A 9744-nucleotide genomic window follows, 5' to 3' on the forward strand; every position below is an offset into this window, starting at 1 on the left:
TCTGATGTCTCTAGTCATACTGTTTGTCTGAAGCTCATTCTCTTGTAGATTCTTTAGGTAGTATTCATTGGAATACCGCCCCTGAGTTTTTGTTTGCTGACAACGATGTGTGGTCTTCATCTCTGAAACTCAGTTTTGCTGAATATAAAATCTTTAGCTCACATTTTCTTTCCTTGCGTATCTTAAATAGGGTACTCCATTCTTATCTAGTATAAAGCATTCTGTTGAAAAATTCAACAATCTCTATTTCTTTTCCTTATAGGTCACATGCTCTTTTTTTCTAGATGTTCACCGGTTTTTTCTTTTTCCTTAAAGTTTAGTAATTTTACTAGAATATGTCTTGTTATTGGTCCTTCTGATTGGATATTCTCAGTTACACTTTCAATACATAATTTGGAATCTTTTTTTATTTCAGCAAAGTTTTCTATATTCCAGTTTTTATTATTTGTTCTGTTCCTTTACTTTGGTTTTCTTCAGGGACCCTATAATCCATGTAGTCAATATATTCTCTGCCTGTCTTTAATATTTATCACTTCCTCTTGAATCCCTTTAGTGTCTTTTCACATTTATATTTTATGTTTAATTTTCCTATTTTGCACCTTCTATTTCTTTTATGGCAGTATTTATAGAGTTTGTTCACTTTTATGTTCCTTCTAGTTTAGTCTTCATTTTGAAATTATTGTTTCTTTTGTTTCTTATTCTTTGCTGAATTCTGCCACCTCATTTCTGAGTTTTTCTAATTGTGATATATTTTTTCTGTCGTGTCTAACATTTTCTTCATATCTTTTAGTTGTTTTGAAATAGTAGGTCATAGTTTTGATCTTTCTGTCATAGAAATATTATTCTCTGTACCTCTTTTTCTTTTTCTTTTTTTATTTTTTATTTTATTTTTTTTTATTTATATATTTTGAGATGGAATCTCGCTCTGTCGCCAGGCTGGAGTAGCGCCATCTCGGCTCACTGCAACCTCTGCCTCCCAGGTTCAAGTGATTCTCCTGCCTCAGCCTCTTGAGTAGCTGGGACTACAGGCGTGCACTACCATAACCAGCCAATTTTTGTAGTTTTAGTAGAGACGGAGTTTCACTATGTTGGCCAGGATGGTCTCGATCTCTGAACCTCGTGATCTGCCTGCCTTGGCCTCCCAAAGTGCTGAGATTACAGGCGTGAGCCACCGTGCCCAGCCTCTTTTTCTTATAATAACTTTGTATGAGATTTGACCATAACCTTTTTTAACTGCTTAGTTCATGTGAAAATAGTTTTTCTGGACACCTAGAATATGCAGGCTACAGGAAACCTCTTATCATCACAGAGTTCCCTCTTTGTGTGGTTGGTGCCCAGTAAGATGGTAGCTTGCTTTCTGAGCTTTCTTGGCTCTGTTTCCACACTCCACTTCAATCTGAAGCATCTCTTTCCTTCCATCTCTATTGTTTCTATCCTGCTCAATTTTGATTCCGCTCCCATGAGTTTCTCAGTGTGGACCTCTTACCCAGAAGGGTCAACGGTCAGGTCGGTTTTGAGAACTACTCAGGGATAGACTTCTCTAGTTTTCTCCGTCATTACTGCAGAACCCTTGCACTCGCTTGGTGCTGAAGAAAGCAAAACCCCTCCCTCCAGGTTTCAGCTGCTCTTCTCTAACCTTGCTTTCCGGTGAATGCTTTTTGGCTACTTTAGGGTTCTGCTCTTTTTCTGTTCTTCCTTCTTCTTTCTCCTGCACAGTTGCTGCTTGTGTTTTATGGCTACTGGTGTTTTGGGCCCCACTCATTTGTAGTTTGGAGTTTGTGGGGGAAACCTTCTATTTAATTGTGCTGTAAACGGAGTCCATGAGTTTTTAGTTCTGTCTCTCAGTTTATCTGACAGTTTTTATGTAGAAAATAAGAGACCGAAAAACTACCTTATGTGGAGAAATACAGAGACTGAAACTATGCTGCTGCCATCATCATCTCCCCAGAATTCTCCATCTAAAGTTAATTTTTGTATAAAGGTAGAGGCCCAATTTCCATGTTTTCCCACCTGGATAACTATCTTTCCAAAACCCTATAATAACTATTTTTCCAAAAGTCTACTCTGTCATTGCTTTGCAATCCTGCCTCTGTTGTACATCAAGTGTTCATAGATGCACAAGTGTGATGGGTTTGCTTCTGGACCCTCCATTCCCCATTGGCCTAATCACCTATTCCTGTGCCAGTATCTCGCTGTTTTAACAACTGAATCTTTGTTAAAATTCTAATATCTGGTAAAGAAATATCTCCTTACCTTATTCTTCTTTGGAAGTGTTTGGTCCTTTGTTCTTCCGTATACATTTCCAAATCAAGTTGGTTAAGTACCTTTGAAAAACCCTGTTAGAATTTTAGTTGAAACTGCATCAAAATTATTCAGCAATTTGAGTTGCAGTTTATATTATGACATTGAGTCTTCCTATTTATACATTGTATGGAAGATTTATTTGTTTTCTTTGAATTTTTAGAAGACCTTTATAAAATGTATTACATAAGGTGAACATGTTCTGGGGATCTAATGTACAGCATGAGTGGTGATAGATATGTTAATTACTTTGATTGTGGTAATCATTATACAGTGTATATGTATATTAAATCATCATGTTGTACACCTTGAATATATGTCTTTATTTCACCATTAAATATTTTTGAAGAAATTTGTATTAAATAAATTTATTTTTTGGTAAATCCTTTACTATCTTGCCAGCTCTTCAATATTTTGGGAAGATTTTTAAAAATAATTTTGCAGCATTTTTAATCATTTACAAAAAGAAGAGAAGCTCAGATACCCAACCAGCAATATTATTGAAAATAGTCTTTTCTAGAAGAGTTCATATATTCTCGCTTAGTACTTTACCTCTTGGCAGCCAATTAGTATGATATAAAAAGGTAAATATGGGCCGAGTGCAATGGCTCATGCCTGTAACTCCAGCACTTTGGGAGGCCGAGGTGGGCAGATCATCTGAGGTCAGGAGTTCAAGACCAGCCTGGTTTCCCATGGTGAAATCCTGTCTCTACTAAAAATACAAAAATTAGCCAGACTTGGTGGCATGTGCCTGTAATCCCAGCTACTCAGGAGGCTGAGGCAGGAGAATCACTTGAACCCAGGAGGCAGAGGCTACAGTGAGCCAAGATCCCGCCACTGCACTCCAGCCTGGGTGACAGAGCAAGATTCCGTTGCAAAAATATATATATATATTTTTTGAAAACTTCAAAAACTATTTTTAAACGTTTAAATATATATACATGGATATATACACAAAGAAATACATGTATAGATGTACATATATGACATATATACATATGTAATGTACATATAAATGCAGAATCTGTGTGTATATAGACAGTTTATGGTGTGTATACACTTTTAAAAAGAAAGAGAATAATAGACAAAATTGGTTGTTTACCTCCCAGAAGAAGGCAGGAGGACAGAATGGGAAAGAAAGTAAAAGTAGATATAGGTTACTGGTAATTTTCTAATTCTTGAATTGGATAAGTTTCCTTTAAATCTATTATATTATGAGTAAATTTGAATTGGATAAAAGTGTCCTTTAAATCTATTATATTATGAGTAAATTTAAAAGATCTTTTAATCTTTTAATATAACATTAAATACTTAAATGAAATACAGAAAATAAATTTAAATTATAAAAACAAAAACATTTTAATGTTCATGTGTGTATGGCTGATCACAAGTTTCACTGGGGTCTGTGTCATATCAAGACAATCTATACATACATAAGTACATTATTGAGCCGTTTATTTTTTGCCTCTTTTTCTAAAAAAAGATGAGACTCACTGAATAAAAGTGAACTGATTAAAATCTTTGATCCAGAATGCAGTATCATTACCATTGGTATATGTGTGATCTTTCATTTATTTATTTATTTATTTAGTTAGTTTGAGACAGAATCTCGCTCTGTCGCCAAGGCTGAAGTGCAGTGGCGCGATCTCGGCTCACTGCAAACTCCGCCTCCCGGGTTCACGCCATTCTCCTGCCTCAGCCTCCTGAGTAGCTGGGACTACAGGCGCCCGCCACCACGCCCGGCTAATTTTTTGTATTTTTAGTAGAGACGGGGTTTCACCGTGGTCTCTATCTCCTGACCTCGTGATCCGCCCGCCTCGGCCTCCCAAAGTGCTGGGATGACAGGCGTGAGCCACCGCGCCCGGGCAGGAGGATTAGCCTGGCGTGGTGGCGGGTGTCTGTAGTCCCAGCTACTCAGGATGCTGAGGCAGGAGAATGGCATGAACCCGGGAGGCGGAGCTTGCAGTGAGCCGAGATCGCGCCACTGCACTCTTGCCTGGGCGACAGAGCGAGATTCTGTCTCTAAATAAATAAATAAATAAATAATCACACATATACCAATAGTAATGATACTGCATTCTGGATCAAAGATTTTAATCAGTTCACTTTCATGCAGTGAGTTCCATCTTTTTTTTTAAAAAAAGGGGCAAAAAATAAATAGGCTCAATAATGTACTTATGTATGTATAGATTGTCTTGATATGTCCCAGACCCCAATAAAACTTGTGATCAGGCATGCACACATGAACATTAAAATGTTTTTGTTTTTACAATTTAAATTTATTTTCTGTATTTCATCTAAGTACTTAAAGTTATATATACCTTTATCATACATCGTTAGAGTAAATATTTTTAAGAGACTCTTGTTTTAGATGTGAATATATGGTGTATGTGTGTGTACACACACGTGCACGTGTGTGTACATACACGTGTATGTATTCAAACACATGTCCCAGCCAAAAAGTTTTTGAAAAGTATTGCTCTACGTAATCCAGAAGGCTATCTTGGTGCCGATTGGCTCTCTTCAGCTTCATTTTTTTTCCTTTGGTGTTGACCTTTTCATCGACTAAATTAGACCATTTTAAAACTGCAGGTGTTTATTCCCGGGTTCCTTTCAGATCTCTAGGGCACAACTGCTAACAGTGGCCTTGGAGTTGAATGAGGCTGGGAAAAGAAATCCAGGGAGTTAGCCGCCTCTCTGATTTCAACATACAGGACCATCTCTCACACCTGCTCATGGTGACAGCTGGGAACTGCGGCTGGGTTTTTTGTTTTTGTTTGTTTGTTTTTAGGTGGCCTTATCCCTTCCCAGAGAGCACAGGAGTTTGTAAATTGAGACAGGAAATCACGAGGAATTGATAAATGTTAGAACTGTCTTTACTCTCAGGAAAACAGTTTGGAGACAAATAGTCTAGAATCTTGGACCACCATTGGCGTGAAATTCTAACATATAAAACCTCAAAGTGCCCTCTGCTGGCAGCCAGTGTTCACCGCCACTAGTCTGTAATTACAAAATCATGCAGACTTCATTGGTACGTACCAAGTTTTTTTGTTTGTTTGTTTCTTTGTTTGTCTGTTTGTTTGTTTTGAGACGGAGTCTCTGTCGCCCAGGCTGGAGTGCAGTGGCGCGATCTCGGCTCACTGCAAGCTCCGCCTCCCGGGGTTCACGCCATTCTCCTGCCTCAGCCTCCCGAGCAGCTGGGACTACAGGCGCCCGCCACCTCGCCCGGCTAATTTTTTTTTTGTATTTTTAGTAGAGACGGGGTTTCACCGTGTTAGCCAGGATGGTCTCGATCTCCTGACCTCGTGATCCGCCCGCCTCGGCCTCCCAAAGTGCTGGGATTACAGGCGTGAGCCACCGCACCCGGCCAAGTACGTACTAAGTTTTAAACTGATACACAGGGAGTTATGCTATATTTACTATCATGTTCTCCAACTGACAAAATGGAAATGGCACCCCATAAGTTAGAATAGCTCTAAGTTACACAGAATCTACTGTTAAAAGACAGCTTTTGCTACATGATTTTAAGTATTACAAACAAAACAAATCTATACACTAATTGAAAATGAAATGGACTGGTCATTTATAATTATTGAGAATAATTGTTATATTAAAACTAACTGTTTTGGCCGGGCACAATGGCTCACGCCTGTAATCCCAGCACTTTGGGAGGCCGCGGTGGGTGGGTCACTTGAGGCCAGGAATTTGAGACCAGCCTGGCTAATGTGGCAAAACCCACTCCACTAAAAATACAAAATATTAGCCGGGCATGATGGCTCGCACCTGTAATCCCAGCTACTCGGGAGGCTGAGGCAGGAGAATCACTTGAACCTGGGAGGCGGAGGTTGCAGTGAGCTGAGGTCATGCCACTGTACTCCAGGTGGCTGGAGTGCAGCCATTTTGAAGAAACTTTAGTTAAAGAAAGTTTAATTCAAGGTATAAATCTCTTTTGAGTCCTTACTTTACCAAACAGTATTTTATAGAGCTAAGTAAATTAGGATATTTTTGATATGGAGTGAATATATTAAAAAATTGTTGTTAGTTTTGTGATATTATCAGCTTTCTGATACTATTGTTATGTTAAAATATTCCTAATATAAGTAAGTGGAGAGCTGATGGATGAAACATGCATAGTGAAGTGTTGGTAATTGTTGAATGAGCATGATGGCCACACAGCGTTCACTATTCTAGTCCCTTTACTTTTTTGTATGTTTTAAAATGTCTAAAATAATACAACACATCTATAGACATACATACTCATACACACAAACACAAACATACAACTACAGTGCAATGTATTTCAGATTGAAATTTCCTGATGATAGGAAAAGTACATAGAAGTGCCACCTTCTATATTGTTGTTCAAACACTATAGACACACCAGTGCCATTGGTCATTGAGCTGTTTTAGGTAAAAACTAAAAAATATAGAATAATGAAATAAAACAGTAGTAGTAGAGGGTACTACATTTATAAAGCTAACATTTTGTGAGCAAGTATAACTTTAAAATAATTTTTTGCAAGAATCCCCAGGAATATATAAGTTCAATTCATTCACCACTGTATAAGTGCAAAACATTTGATATAAAACACTTATCAAAAATATTCTGCTGGCCAGGTGCAGTGGATCACACCCGTAATTTCAGCACTTTGAGAGGCTGAAGCTGGAAGATCACTTGAGCCCAAGAGTTCAAGACCAGCCTGGCAAACATAGTGTGACCCCGTTTCTATTATTTAAAAAAAAAAAAAAGGTCTGCCTGGCCAGTGGCTCACCCCTGTAATCCTAGCAAGCACGTTAGGAGGGAGAGGTGGAGGCAGGAGGATCGCCTGAGCCCAGGAGTTTGAGACTAGCCTAGGCAACACAGCCAGACTCCATCTCTACTATTTTTTTTTTTTAAATTAGCCATGTATGGTGGCACCTGTCTATAGTCCTAGCTACTCAGGAGGCAAAGGCAGGAGACTTGCTTAAGCCCAGGAGTTAGAGGCTGCAACCGAGCTAAGATCATGCCACTGCACTCCAGCCTGGGCAACAGAGTGAGATCCTGTTCCTTTAAAAAAAAAAAAAAAAAAAAGTTCAAATTGTTCTGAAAAAATTTTTTAAAAATTTAAAAAGTTATTAACTAAGTTTAACAAACTAAATCTTTTCAATCACTATCAGCTTCAACATCAACAAGGGGAGAAAACTATCACCAAGAATATTCAGCAACACATGTACAGTAATCCAAATTCACCTAGTTCACTATCTACAACAAAGACAGCCCCTTCACAGTTCTAGCAACTTTCATTTTACTCTCATCTCTCACCATTTCCTTCCTGCACCCCAGGCAATTTGCTGCTCCCCAAACTCATCCCAACTCCCATATACCTCTAAGCCTTTCTACCAGCTGTTCCCTGAGCTCCTCCTCACCTGGTGAGCACTTACACATCAGTCATTCAAAACTTGATGCAGAAGTCTCCTCCAGTGTAGAAGCCTGGCTGTAGGATCCAGTTTGGGATAGGTTACTAGTGGGAGGCTGCCACCCATAGCTGCTTTGCTGGCCATAGCTACTCTGCTGTCCATAGCTGCTCGGTTGCCCATAGGTGTTCTGCTGAGAGTAACTGCTCTGATCATAGCTGGTAGGAGGGTAGGATGGAGGTGCAGTGACTGGCTGCATGGGTAGCTCCCAGGCACCTGGGGATAACTGTAGTTACTCTGTCCGTATCTTAGGCCGGGCTGGTTGTTAACCCCTGTGCTAGAATGAGGTTGACTAGTCTCAATGGGCTTGTTACCATCCTATGGTCTTGTAGGTGCAGTGGCTGCTGGCTGCTGCCCATAGGCTGGGTAAGCAGGCTGAGTGCCATATGCAGACTGAGCGGCGTGGAGGCCTGGGTGGTGGTGACTGTAGCAGTGGTGGTATCATAAGCACCAGTGCCACACCCCTGGACAGGCTGACTGTATGCGTGGGGGCCAGTTGGAGTAGTGTAACCAGTGGGAGGCTGTCCATAAGAAGTTGCATAGCCCATAGGTTGCAGTGGTCTGAGCCTGGGTATAGCTGACATCAGTGGGCTGTCCATAGGTTCCATAGCTTTGTTGCCGATATGCCTGGGTGGTCTGTGCATGTCCTTGAGTGGGCTGGGCAGTGTAAGCACTGTAGCCCTGCTGCACTGCAGCTTGACTATAAGTACTGTAATCCGTTGACGCCATTTTCTCTCCTTCCTCCTCGTTCTCTCAACATCCATCTCCTTCTCGCTCCCATTTAACTTTTATCTAAAAAGATTATAGAAATCCTTTTCTTCCCAGTTTTCAAAGCTCTAATAATCTCATGCCTATACATTGAGGTCACTAAAACATTACTATAACTTTGGATATAATTCAGTGGACCAATGATAATGTTTACTCTCTAAGAAAAGAAACTATGAAACAATCTAGTTCTAGATCTTTATATAAAAGATCAACAAAGTAACTCATTTTCTAGTATGAATTAATATTTATTAATTTGCTATTTGTAAATTGTCTATATTAAATTATCAGCTAAGCCTTCCCTGATTAATAATATTCCAGAGATTATATTGATTATAGTAGATAATTAGGTAAAAACACAACCATACAAAATTCTATTTTAAGAATTTTGAGGACAAAATTGGGAGAAATGTGGGGCAAAAATCTACAACATGGTTATTGATTTAATAGATAAATATAAACTATGCAGTTAGTCCTCCATATCTGTGGGTTTCACATCAGCTAGGTTCAACCAACCACAGATAGAAAATATTCAGAAAAAAATGAATAGTTTCATCTGTACTGAACATGTACAGTCCTTTTTTTCTGGTCATTATTTCCTAAACAATACAGTATAACAAGTATTTACACAACATCATATTGAGAATTACAAGTAATCTAGAGATGAATTAAAGGATGATGTGCATAGGTTATATGCAAATACCATGTTATATAAGGGACTTGAGCATCTGTAGATTTTGGTATTTGCAGGGATCCTGGAACCAATCCCCTGAGGATACCGATGGATGATTATATTTATTACCACATCCCTTCAGAGGACTTTGATCTGTATTACAAGCTCTCATGTTCCCTTTTGTTTAATTACATGCTTTGTTTCTACAGTAACTCTAAAGCATATAATCAGTTGCAATGTCCCTAAGCCTTTTACATGGTGAATTTTTTTCAGCTAATAAAGAGTAATAATAATATAATCCTTGTGTAGAACTTTATCTTCTTCCTAAACATCTCTTAATTAGTATGCAATAGGATTAAATACAATTGAAGTCTCACTATACCATTTTGAATAATTAGGAGGAAAAATACAAATTCTAACCTAGGCACCTAAGTCTTGTAGGAATTTACTGCCACCTTCAGGTTCTAATGAAAATGCACTGAGACTGTAGCTTTTACATTTCCAGGTGATAGTCCCTGGTTAATATAGTAGAAATATTAATATTATTTTCT

At 38.8% G+C, this 9744-nt stretch overlaps 1 pseudogene; it reads right to left on the reverse strand.

The window, feature by feature from the left end:
* LOC129489205 (RNA-binding protein EWS-like) overlaps nucleotides 1-8670 on the reverse strand; it is a 31315-nt pseudogene extending 22645 nt beyond the window's left edge.
* Nucleotides 8671-9744: the final 1074 nt, after the last annotated feature.

This window comes from Symphalangus syndactylus, chromosome 9 (assembly GCF_028878055.3).
Source record: "Symphalangus syndactylus isolate Jambi chromosome 9, NHGRI_mSymSyn1-v2.1_pri, whole genome shotgun sequence".
NCBI classification, from domain to species: domain Eukaryota; kingdom Metazoa; phylum Chordata; class Mammalia; order Primates; family Hylobatidae; genus Symphalangus; species Symphalangus syndactylus.